The sequence below is a fragment of the Mauremys reevesii genome, linkage group 1 (assembly GCF_016161935.1).
Source record: "Mauremys reevesii isolate NIE-2019 linkage group 1, ASM1616193v1, whole genome shotgun sequence".
NCBI classification, from domain to species: Eukaryota; Metazoa; Chordata; order Testudines; family Geoemydidae; genus Mauremys; species Mauremys reevesii.
In genome coordinates, this window is record NC_052623.1 from 57,001,100 (window position 1) to 57,014,245 (window position 13,146).

The window sequence follows — 13,146 nt, forward strand, 5'->3', positions numbered from 1 at the left end:
ACTGTGTGTTGCCAAACGGTCACATATCCAACTTTTACATATCCTCTCTAGTCTATACCTGTCAAAATGCATATGTTTTGGAACACCATATTCAGAGCTCTCTCAAAAAACTTTACGTGTCACTATCTTTCCTTTTTTCTCCTGCGTGTGTATTTTAGGGATTCTGGGTGAGTTGGTATTAAGAAAATCCATTAAGAAATGGATTGCAGCAACTATTTTAGTGTCCAAAAGAGTTATTTTGAGAAAATGGAAATCTGCAGTTCCTCCCTCATACACAGTCTGGCTTCTTGAGCTCCCTTAGTGAGCATTAATGGAAAAATGACTTTGTCTAATAAAAATGCTTGGAAAAAATATCAAGATGTCTGGTCACACATGAAACTATTGTATACTTTTGTGGTTTTGTATACATTTAGTTCCTGATACCTATAGGTTATGTTCTCACTTTTTATCTAATTTAGTGACTTTAATAATTGATGTCCCACATGACCTCTATGGGTTCAGGGCTTTTTTTCCTCTCTTTCTCCCCTTCCCCCTAGGTTTTGCAAATAATGAACATTGAATTTTGATATTTATATGCTATTTCCATCTTGTGCCTGTATTTATATATGTTTGTTTCATTATGTGTTTACATTTTACATAAAAGCAATAAAAATAAAGTTAAAAACTTCAATGGCATAATATGATCTTAAGAATTGGACTAATAAAGTCAAGAAAAATACATTTTTTACACTTGGAAGGGATTCAGGAACCATGCAACATACTTTAAAAATGATGAAACTAGAAATAGATAGAAAAAAGAGGCTGAACTACTATTGCTTCTCGTAAAAGGTGAATAAACATCTGCAATTTTGAATGGTGTTTAATTAAATTCCGGAGATGCGTAGATTTGTTTCTGGAGAAGGCAGGAATTAAAGGATAGGGTGGAAAACAAAATGATGTAATTAGGATAAATGTTAAGGGCTAGATTAATTGATACACTTCAGTTGCTCAGCATTGCCAGAGTGATATCATGGAGTTGGAATGTACCAGGTACGGACACTGGGCTGGATTTTTTTTAATGTTTCTGAATGTCTTATTTTCTAATTAGAAATTAATTAACCATTGTAGCTTCAACATTCTTTGGGTCCCTACTGCAACACTGACTGCACTAAAATTATTCCATCTATTCTGTTGGAATCAAGAAGATGGAATTCAAGCCTAAATGATAAATACATATAGAAAACCAGAGGCAAATGAAAACTACACCTCTACCCCGATATAATGCTGTCCTCGGGAGCCAAAAAATCTTACCACATTATAGGTGAAACTGCATTATATCAAACTTGCTTTGATCCACTGGATCCACTGGAGTGCTCAGCCCTCTTCTCCCCGAGCACTGCTTTACCACGTTATATCTGAATTCGTATTATATCGGGTCGCGTTATATCGAAGTAGAGGTGTACTGTTGAACTTCTCATAAAAAAGAGAACCCCAAGAGTAGTTGCCATACAATAAATGGGATGAGATAATATGGGAGGTAATATTTTGGAGTCACATTAGCTTCATTATTTGAAGATGGATGATTGTTTTGTGACACCATAATGCTAAGAAAAGGCTTATTCACTTAGGTTATTTCCATAAAACATGCCTGAATGTTCCATGAGCCATCCTTTACAGCTTGCCTGTGTGCATTTCTCCATGTACAAAAGGACCTTTATTAAAGGACACGATTCAGTGGAATCACTTACAATTAATTATAGGAATTACGAAGGTGTCAGGAAAGTGTCAGATTCAGTTGACTAACCTTTGGAAAAACTGTTAGGACAAGAGGCAAACCAAAAGCAGGTAAAAACAACAAGGAATCCTTGTGGCACCTTAGATTCTAACACATTTATTTGGGCATAAGTTTTCGTGGGCTAGAACCCACTTCATCAGATGTATGGAGTGGAAAATACAGTAGCAGGTATAAATACCCAGCACATGAAAAAATGGGAGTTGCCATATCAAGTGGGAGGTCAGTCTAACGAGACAATTCAATTAACAGTAGGATACCAAGGGAGGAAAAATCACTTTTGTAGTGGTAATGAGAGTAGCCCATTTTAAACAGTTGACAAGAAGGTGTGAGTAACAGTAAGGGGAAATTAGTATGGGGGAAATTAGGTTTTGTGTCTATTTATTCTTTTGTGTAGAGACTGTCTGGTTTGGCCAATGTACATGGCAAAGGGGCATTGCTGGCACATGATGGCATATATCACATTGGTAGATGTGCAGGTGAATGAGCCTCTGATGGTGTGCCTATTGTAGTTAGGTCCTATGCTGGCATCTCTTGACTAGATATGCGGACAGGTAATGCTTTAATTTTACGGGTGAAATCCTGACCCCACTGACACACTTAGTATAAGGTAGTGATGGAAAATCTGGCCCAAGAATGTTCATTGTTCGTTCCCCTTCCTGCATTCCTGCTATTGTTTACTACTCAGTGAAGAGATGAATCTGAATTGGTGGGGTTTGGGTTAGCCCCATAGAAGAACAGGAGTCAGTCATAAAGACCCTGAACAAATTCCCACCAAAGCCAAATGGAGTCTTTCCATTGACTTTAATGCAAGTAGAATCAGACCCAATGTTAGGATTTGGATGCACCTGTAATTCAGAATCAATGCTAGCTCACTGAGGATGTTCATGGGGATTAATAAGGAAAAAGTGAAGGAGTCATTGTTGAGTTTTTTACATGGATAAAGGAGTTAATATAACTATGTGAAGAAAGCAGGGAGAGTTCGGCTTTCTGTTACTCTGTACAACTGCTTAGAAATGATGTAACTCTTGGAAGTTGTTTCTTTCTTGCAGCTTATTTAATGTCCTTTATATTGTTAATGAAACCATCATTACATACACTGAAATTAATTAAAACAAACGAAAAACTCTTTCATTGTTCCCAACTGTTTCTGAATATGTGACATTTCAAAGGGAGTACAAACCTCCTTTGGCTCTGCAAGTCCAAAGCTCTGTCCATCGCTTTCTTCAGGTACTGTTTCATCAAACATACGGCAGTGAATAAGTCTTTTTCATGAAAAAGCTTTCCTTAAATTACCAAGAGATCTTAAAAAACACAAAAGCATTGTTTTCGATTACTAACTGCAGGGGAATTCTTCCTGGGCTTTCTTTTGTCAGGTTATTAGATTAACATAGGGTATGCCCACATAACATTTCAAACCTCTGGGAGCAAGCCTCCCCGCCTGGGTTAATACTGGGACTAGTGGGGCTTGCACTAGTACTCTAAAAATAGCTGTTTAGCTAGGACTTTGAAGTTGTCCTCCTCGGCTTCACAGTTATGGCAGAATAAAACAAAGACTAATTCTATGCTGTGTGTCACATGTCACATCTATTGCACATGTTGAGTGCAAACAAGCTGAGATAAATTGGGTTAGGGGATGTTTTTTCCCTATTCTCTTGTTCCCCCATCCTTCTCTCTTTGCCATCTTGTCCTCCATTTACTTGATAAGGGGAATTAAACTTTGTAGCCTCTTTTGGAAGCAAGGGTATAGTATTCAATATTTTCCTTTTGCAAACACTGGCAGCTTATAATGATTTGTCTGCTTGTCCCTCCTTATTACCTACATCAGTGGAAGATCAGTTAAAACCTGTTGTTCATATCCTAAGCCATGTTGAGTTTTTCCAGATTGCTTTTTGATGAGGTTGTGGGTGAGGGAATCTGAACCATAAAAGTTCAGCAATTTGTGCACTTAAAACTTGGGCCAAGTTTTACTTCTGTGAGATAATATTCAAAAGATTGCTGCTTGGCTTGGATTTTTAACAATTCTTTTACTTCCACACTTGGGGAAAAAGGGCTAAATGTGTGAGGTCTCACCAGAGATGTTTTGTTCTTCAACAACAAACCATTTTTCCCAGGAAGAACAAATGACTGATTCTACTGCTAACCACATTTCTGTTCAAGGGAAGGATATTCAAAAATTAACTTTTCAAGTTTCTGGGGATGATCACTGTATGTTGGAGCCATGATTACTAACCAGAGGCCCATGGGAAAGCTGTTAGGAGACTGCAGAGGGTGGCACATTTTATGTCCACCCTAAATTTGGGTCCTAGAGCTCTGCATAAAGGTAAGTAATATCCCCAATAGTTATGATCAGGAGAGGAGATTGAATATGGGACCTCTAACTCCAAAGTAGAAGTCTCTACCATTTAAACTAAAAGAGCTACTCAGTTAGTTAGCAGCAGTAGTAAGTGTCACAGTTTAGGGCAACTACACCTGTATTTCCCCTCTCATGATCCAGCAAGGGCACCCGCTCTCAGGCTTCCAGCTCCCCAACCATCACCTCTCTTGCATGGAGACATATATATGATGGGAGTATATCCAGCTGCACAGTTCCCTGCCTACACTATGAATGCTCCAGCAAGCCAGATTGCCAAAACAGGCCTCTTCTGTTTTCTCCCCAGACTATAAAGAGGGTAATTGCCACAGTTAATCTACCACACGGTTCTTTCTAAGCAAGCCGTTTGTCCTGATATTTCATGGTATTCTTTTTTTTGCTCCTCTGGCAGCACTCGGCTTTCTTTTTTTCTCTGATGGTGACCCCTTCCTACTCATGTGTCCTGATATTTTCTTCCTCTCATCTGGTCACCCTAGCTCGATTGCCAGAGTGTACAGCTGGCCTGAGAGGGGGCACCCCTGCCATACTCCTCACCCGAAGCTCACTGGTTCAGTCAGGGTCAAGTTGAACCTGACCAGACACTCTGCAGAGGTGTAGAGCACCTGGAGAAAGCCCACAAACTGGAGTCTGAAGCCAAACGCTCACAGAGTGCTCAGGAGATACCCGTGGTCCACCTTGTCAAACGCCTTCTCCTGATCCAGGGACAGGAGGGCCAACGACAGACCATCCCTACACCTGAGCTCCAGAAGATCCCAGACCAGATACAAATTATCAAATATGTTGTGGCCTGGGACAATGTAGGTCTGGTCTGGGTGGACCAAATCTATCAGCATGGACCTGAGCCACAGTGAGATGGCCTTTGCTACAACTTTGTAGTCTGTGCTGAGGAGTGAGACAGGATGCCAATTCCGTAAGTCACAGAGGTTCCCCTTCTTCAGCAATAAGGCGAGCACGGCTTGCCTGCACAAAAGAGGGAGGACTCTGCTCTGCAAGGACTCGGCCCAGATGGTGTCTAGGTCTGGGCCGAGGACATCTCAGAACACGCGGTAGAACTCCACGGTCAGCCTGTCCATGCCTGGAGATTTATTGGTGGGCATGCGGCAGAGGGCTTCCAAGAACTTGGCCAGAGAGAGAGGCAGCTCTAGCTGGTCTCAGTCGCCCGCGCTGACTGTCAGGAGTCCATCCCAGAGCACTCTGCAAACGTTAGGATCAGTCGGATCTGGGGAGAAAAGTCCTGCATAGAAGGTCCTGGCTCTCCCGCACATCTCCGCCGGATCCGTGGGGGGGTGCCGTCCTCCGCCAGGAGGCAGGTGATGTGCTTCTTGGCCCCCCTCCTTTTCTCCAGGGTGTAGAAGAAGCGGGAGCCGTGATCCATCTCCCGAAGGAGGCGGATGCGGGATCGAACAAAGGCACCCCAGGCCCGATGGTCCTCAAGGGCCCGGAGCTCCTTCCGCTTCTCCCAGCACGCGCCGCAGAGGGATGGATCCTTGGGGCTGGCGGCCAGATGCCTCTCCAGCTCTAAGACCTCCCATTCCAACTGCTCTATCGCCGCATCCCTCCGCCGGCTGGCGTCCTGGGTGTAGTCATGGCAGAAGAGCTGGGCGTGCACCTCCCCCATGTTCCACCACCGCTGTGCCAAGGGAAAGGTGCGCTTCTGCCCTCACCAGGCCAGCCAGAACTCCCAGAAGGACGCCACAAAGCCCACATCCTCCAACAAGCTGTTGTTGAAATGCCAACAGGCCGGCCCTGACCTCTCTGCACAGAGAGAGGCTGTCATGGTGGTTGGATGGTGATCAGAAAACAGGGTTGGCTGGATGCTGGAGGAGTGGGCCTGTGAAAGGTGGAAGTGTGACAGATATATATGGTCCAACAGGGAGTGGCGCAACTGATGGGCCTCCACCTGGACAAAGGTAAATGTCAAGATGTTGTCCTGGTGGTGGTCGTGCCACCAGGGAGTGATGGCTGACCATCTCCAGGAAGACATCCGCGGCGACTGGGCACTGCTTGGTCCCTGAGCGGTCCCGCTCCTTGAGGGTGGTGTTAAAGTCCCTGCCCAGGACCAGGCATTCTTGAGGATCCAAGGAGCCAAGGAAGGTGGACGCCTGCTGATAAAAGCATAGCTGCTCTGGGCCCAATGTCAGGGCATAAATGTTGACGAGACTGAGCACTAGCCCCTCCATGCAGACCCAGATTTGCAGCAGGCAGCCCAGCACAGCTTCGGTGACTCCCAGCACCTTGGGCCGTAGGTCAGGGGAGGACAGGGTCGCCACTCCAGGCGTACGAACTGTGAGGTGGCTAAAGTAGACCCTGTACCCCCACTCCAGCTGCCAGCTGTCTTTGGCAGCCGGATCCTGCAGGAAAACCACAGAGTACCCCCCCACCTCCCAAAGGAAGGAGAGCACCTGGTACCTGCAGAGACCCATCCTACAGACCCGGGTGTTTAATGTTGCGAAGATGACAGGTGCCATGAGGAGTGCTGAGGGGGGGATCCTCACTGGCAGAGATGCTCATGGCCCCCATTGGGCAGCGCAGAAAACCGTGACCTACCCCGGTGAGCAAGGAGTCACAGAAGCCACTGGTAGGCTGTGGCGGCCTGCTTCCCGGAAATCCCCCCATCGCTGGAGAGCAAGCTGCACCTTATTGCGGGAACTACGAGTGTCCTGGAGAAACTCTTGCAGCTCCTCTCGCAGCCTATCAGGGGGTGGGGTCACAGATCCCTGGCTGTCCTTTAGTGGGGCCTCTGTCAAAGCCTCAGGCCTACCGAGACACTCTACGCACTCCCCCAGCAGAAGACGGTCCCCTTCTTCCTCCTTCTCGAGGCTTCAGCGGCTCTTAGGCAGCAACAGCTGCTCCAGCAGCTCCAGTCAGCAGTCCGGTGACCAGGCAGGAACTCTCAGGTGGTGGTGGTGGTGTTCACAGCAGCAGTAGCAACGGCTGGGGCTGGGGTCCCTCACTCCCCTCCTCTGGGGAGTGGGCCAGCAGGCCCCTGCCCAAGGGGCTGCAGCAGGAACAGCAACAACCAGGGGAAGGGGAAGGGTAGCAGAGAAGGGGTGTGATGTCTGGCCCAGCCAGGGGAGTAGCTGGAGCAAGAGCAGCAGCAGCAAAGGCCCAGAGCCGAGTAGCAGCCCCAGCAGTGGGAACAGAAGCCTCCCACTGCCTCCAAGCCGGAGGGCTATAGGAGAGGAGTTGAGGGCCGATCTACTGGCCACTAGAGAAGCAGTTTTCTGTTCCCTGACTGACCAGAGCAGGGGCTGCTCCAGGCTAGAGTGGACACATGACTCCAATTAACCTGCAAAGAGTCAGGTGAGGCTGTTAGATTCATGTGAACACCGGACTCTAATTAAGGCCCCTCTGATAGTATAAAAGGGCTCACTCCAGTCAAGCAGGGTGGAAGCCAAGAAGCTAGAGGAGAGAAAGTGTGGCTGAAGCCACTGGAAAGGGAGCCCTAGGGTAAGGGTGAAGAAGGTGTTGAGAGAGGGAAAGCAGGAGAACTGTGGGGAAGGGGCCCAGGGAAATGTAGCAACTCTGGCAGTGAAAGATCACTGCCAACAGTTGCTGCCGTTAGGGTCCCTGGGCTGGAACCTGGAGTAGAGGGTGGGCCTGGGTTCCCCCAAACCTGCCACTACAGAAACACTTCCTTGGGGGGGAAGACAGGCCCCTGTCAGGAAAGGAGGCTAAACTGTTTGGGAACAATGTTGTAGGGACATCAGAGACTGTGGGAGTTCTCTCACCAACCTCCTTGCTGGCTTATGATGAAAAGGGCTCAGTAGACTGTAACCCTGGCCCTAGAGAGAGAAGGGCTATGTGGAGGGTCACATTGAGCCTCTGAGGCTAGCATAAACCGCCTGGAAGCGTGGGACCCACGGGGACAAGGTCGGAGCTCTGCCACAATAATCGAAAATAAATATAAAGTGAGCACTGTACACTTTGTATTCTGTGTTGTAATTGAAATCAATATATTTGAAAATGTAGAAAACACCCAAAATATTTAGATAAATGGTGTTCTATTATTGTTTAACAGTGCGATTAATCATGATTGATTTTTTTAATCGCTTGACAGCCCATATATTTTACCAAAACAGTGTGTTTTGGTTGAAGTGCTTGGGAAATCTCAACTCAGTTTACAAAGGCTTGTGTATGTCCTCTCCACACTGAGGGAGGGACAGACTGGTTAATAAATTTTCACTGGTCAGGCTTCGGACCAGGGCAAGGTGGTATAGCTCTGGGGTGCAAGGCAAGGGAACTGGGGGGAATTGGCTGGTGCCTTTCTCTGTGAGACTTATGAGTGGCTCTTTGAGCATTCATGCAATCCAGCTGGGTGTGGGGCTCCACATTCTGTTGTGCTGAGTGATAGCAGGGCCTGGAGGGGTTTGCTGCTTGTCACTAGCAAAGCATTGTGAGAGACAGCCCAGGCTGCAGAGTTAAGAGGGCACAGCTGTACCCCAGTCCAGGTTGTACCCTGGGGCTCCCGTCACAGTATCTTGTTGCCAAAATTTCACATGAAGGCATTAGTCCTCCTCCCCAACTCCTTTCATAGCTAACTTGGGGATTTCAGAACTCATGCTGGGAAGTTCAAAATGAATCCAACACCAACCTCCTGAGCTGTATGTTAAACTCAGTAAACACAAACGAGAGGACTTTGAGAACATTTTTGCAGCTAAATTCTGTCCCTAGGAAATGCTAAGAGCCACAATAAATCTCTTTATCAAACAGTTTTCTGAAGCATTAAGTCAAAGTCTCTATAGGTTTTGTGATCAGTTAGGATACACTACATACTGACAGAGATAGCAGTATTTCTGTGCAGCTCTTGGAATGAACAATGTGGAGAGAAAGAAATGATTTTCTGTTCAAATTGCACCTGCTTTTCCTGTACTCTTTCACTTTCAGTTTTCATAGATTCCTAAATTTCATGGCCAGAAGAAAACATTGTGATTATCCAGTCTGACATCCCGTATAACACAGGCTTCCCCAAAATAATTCCTAGAGCATAGCTTTTAGAAAAGCATGCAATCTTGATTTAAAAATTGCCAATAATGGAGAGTCCACCACAATCCATAGTAAATTGTTTAGTGGTTAATTACCGTCACTGTTAAAAATTTACACCTTATTTTCAGTCTGAATTGTTGTAGCTTCAACTTCCAGCCATTGGAGTAGGTTGTACTTTTGTCTGAAATACTGAAGAGCCCATTATCAAATAGTTGTTCTCATGAAGGTACTTATAGACTGTAATCAAGTCACCCCTTACATTCTACTTGTTATGCTAAGTTGATTGAGCTCTTTGAATCTATCACTATAAGGCATGTTTTCTAAACATTTTCATGGCTGTTTTCTATACCCCTCCCCAATTTTTTCAAAGTCCTTCATCTATTGTGGACACCAGAACTGGACCCAGTATTTTAGCAGCAGCTGTACCAGTCCCAAATACAGAGATTCCCCTGTTTATGAATCCAAGGCTCAGATTAGCTCTTTTGGTGACAGCATCAAATACAGGGAGCTCATGTTCAGCTGATTATCCACCATGACTCCCAAATCCTTTTCAGAGTCACTGCTTTCCAGGATAGAGTCACCCATCTTGTAAAGATTGTTTAGTCTTTATTCCTAGATTAATATATTAACATTTATCCATATTAAAATATATAGTTTGCCTGAGCTCAGATTACTGAGCAATCCAGATCACTCTGTAGTAGTAACCTGTCCTTTTCATTGTTTATCACTCTTCCAATTTTTGTTTCATCTGCAAACTTTTCCTATGATTTATGTTTTCTTCCAGAGCATTGGTAAAAAAAAAATTAAATAGCATAGGGCAAGGAACTGCTCTCTGCGGGACTCAACGAGAAACACACCTGCATGCTGATGGTTCCCTTTTGAGACCTATGAAGTTATCCAGCTTTTAGTTCATTTAATGTGCACCATATTAATTGTATATTGTCTTGTTTTCTTAATTAAAAATGGCATGTGATATGACATAAAATGCCTTACTGAAGTCTAAATATATTCTATCAACACTATTACCTTTTCAACCAAACTTGTAATTTTCTAGGGGGTGGAGAGGGATAGCTCAGTGGTTTGAGCATTGGCCTGCTAAACCCAGGGTTGTGAGCTCAGTCCTTGAGGGGGCTACTTAGGGATCTGGGGCAAAAATCAGTACTTGGTCCTGTTAGTGAAGGCAGGGGGCTATACTCAATGACCTTTCAAGGTCCCTTCCAGTTCTAGGAGATTGGTATATCTCCAATTATTTATTTTTTATAATCATGTAAAACTAGTTTGACATGATCTAGTTTCCACAAACCCATATTAATTGGTATAACTTACATTACCCTATTTTAATTTCTTCATTTAATTGAATTCTGTATCAGCTGCTCAGGGCCGGCTCCAGACCCCAGCGCACCAAGCATGCGCTTGGGGTGGCGTGCCGTGGAAGGGCGGCAGGCGGCTCCGGTGGACCTCCCATAGGCATGCCTGCGGAGGGTCCGTTGGTCCCGCGGCTTCGGTGGAGCATCCGCAGGCGTGCCTGCGGGAGGTCCACTGGAGCCGCGGGACCGGCGACTGCCAGAGCTCCCGCCGCGGCGTGCCGCCCTGCTTGGGGCAGCGCAATTCCTAGAGCCGCCCCTGCAGCTGCTCCATTATTCTGCCTGGGATGAAGTCACACTGACAGGCCTATAATTACCCAGATCATCCCATTTTCCCTTTTAAAATATTGTCACAGCAGTTGCTTCTTCTGGTCTTCTGGAACTTCCCTGGTTTTCTAAGACTTATTCTGAAATCACCAGTAAGGGTCTAGCAAGGTCCTCAACTGGCTCTTTGAAAACTCTTGGATGCAAGTTATCTGGACCTGATTATTCAAAAATATCTAACTTCAATAGCCGCTGTTTAACATCCTCCTGAGATGCTAGTAGAATGTTACATATGATATGACTATCTGTTTTTTTCACAAATACAGAACAGAAATATTTACTGAATGCTGCCTTTTCTGCATTATTACTGATAATTCTACCATTTTCATCTAATAATGGATCAATACCGTTGTTAGGTTTCTTTTTGTTCCTAATATACTTAAGGACAATGAGGAGCTTTGTAGCTCTGCTGGCTATAGATTTCTCCTTATGTCCTTTTGCTTCCCTTATGGTTTTACTGCAGTTCCTACCTTCTGATTTATATTGATTATTATCAACTTCCCAGGACCAACCTTACGGAAAGTGGTGTCCTGGGCGAGGCTGGAGGTGGAGGGGGGTTGGGGGCTGGAGCTTGTCTGGGAGTGGAGCAGAGGTGCAGGTGGAGCAGGGAATGAGGATGCACTGTGGCTGTGAGCTGAATAGGGCTGGGCAGCAGAGCCTGTAAGGGGCAGTGTACGGTGTTATTGTAACACCCTCTTGACAGTACCCCTAACCCCACCCAAACACGACGCCCTAGACAGTCACTCATGTCGACCACCCCAGGGCCAGCCTTGCAACTTCCCCTTTTCCCCCTTAGTTATATCAATCTCTCTCTCTCTCGATATATACATAGATATATATATTTTAAAAGTGTTATAGTTACCTTCACTTACCCGCTAAACCAAGTCAGTTTAGCCAATATGTCCTTCTTCCCCAGTTGTGACTTTTTGGGTTTCTAATGACGTGTTCTTAAACAATTCCCAGCTATCTTTCATATTTTTCCGATTAAACTTTTCCACTCAGCTGATTTGTCTCATAATTGCTTTCGACTTTTTGAAATTGGGCCTTTTAAAGCACTGTGTGTGTGTGACTGGTCTGAACTTTAGTCTGTTTGTATATTATAAATGCGATCCAGTCATGATCACTTGTACCTAAAGCAGGGCTGGCTACAGGCACCAGCGAAGGAAGCCGGTGCCTGGGGTGGCCAATAGAAAGGGGCGGCACTCCGTCTGTGATTGGGGCTGCACGTCGGGGTCTTCGGTGGCGGGCCCTTCACTCCCCTTCTTCTTCTTTGGCGGCGGCACTTCTGCAGCAGCTCAATCTTTTTTTTTTTTTTTTTCCTTCTTCGCCACTTGGGGTGGCAAAAAGGCTGGAGCTGGCCCTGACCTAAAGTTTTTTAGTTCTGTGATCAGTTCCTCTTTATTTGTCAAGATGAGGTTTAATATAGGATTTCCCCCTACGTCTAATATAGAATTTATACTGTCCCTCAATGATAGATGTCTCAATACTTCATGGCACTTTGGAAAAAAATCCACACAAACAAAAATACAGCGTGGCACTCAGATTTTCATCAAAGTGAGGGATGAGGAGATGATCTAGGAAGAGACGCTAGTACACTGGAGGATGAAGTTGGGGAAGCAAATTGCTTGCTGTTGGCAGCCATGGAATGCCTCTGGCAAGGTCAGTGGAAACAATTTACCTGTGAAATTTCTCAGCTCCTTCTGTTGTTCTCCTAGGACATATATATTTGCTAGAATCATAACTATGTATGACTTTATTTTTCCACCACTTTGCTAACATATTTTGTGGTAAAAATCAAATTCTGCAGAAGAGGTCAAGCCAGCAGTACTTCAGTGCACCAGAAGTTAATAGAGGCCTCAGAGCAATAGCATACTGTACATGCTAAGCAGAATCAATATAGAAATCACTTATGGAAATTGTGGTGGTCAGGCTGGCTCTTTCAGAAAGACTGAAAGGAAGGCTAGGGAGTTGACTGTAGTTTTATTTTTTGCGTCAATTTAATATAATTTAAAGCAGACGAACCATGTCACAAATATATTTGTCAACACTTTCTGTGAGAACATGGATCAAACTGATTATCAAATGGCTAATTGCCCCATCTCCCTCTGCAGGATGAAGCCAGGTAGATCCCAACCCGGGGGTTAGAAGCTGGAAGTGCATAGATGCTGCAACTAGGGGTGCTGCAGCATCCCCTGGCTTGAAGTGGTTTCTGTTATATACAGGCTTTACAGTCTGGTTCAATGGCTCTCAGCATCCCCACTGTAAAAGTTGTTCCAGCAACCTTTGTGTCATCACTCTCACTTTCCTCCCAGGAATCCTCTACATAG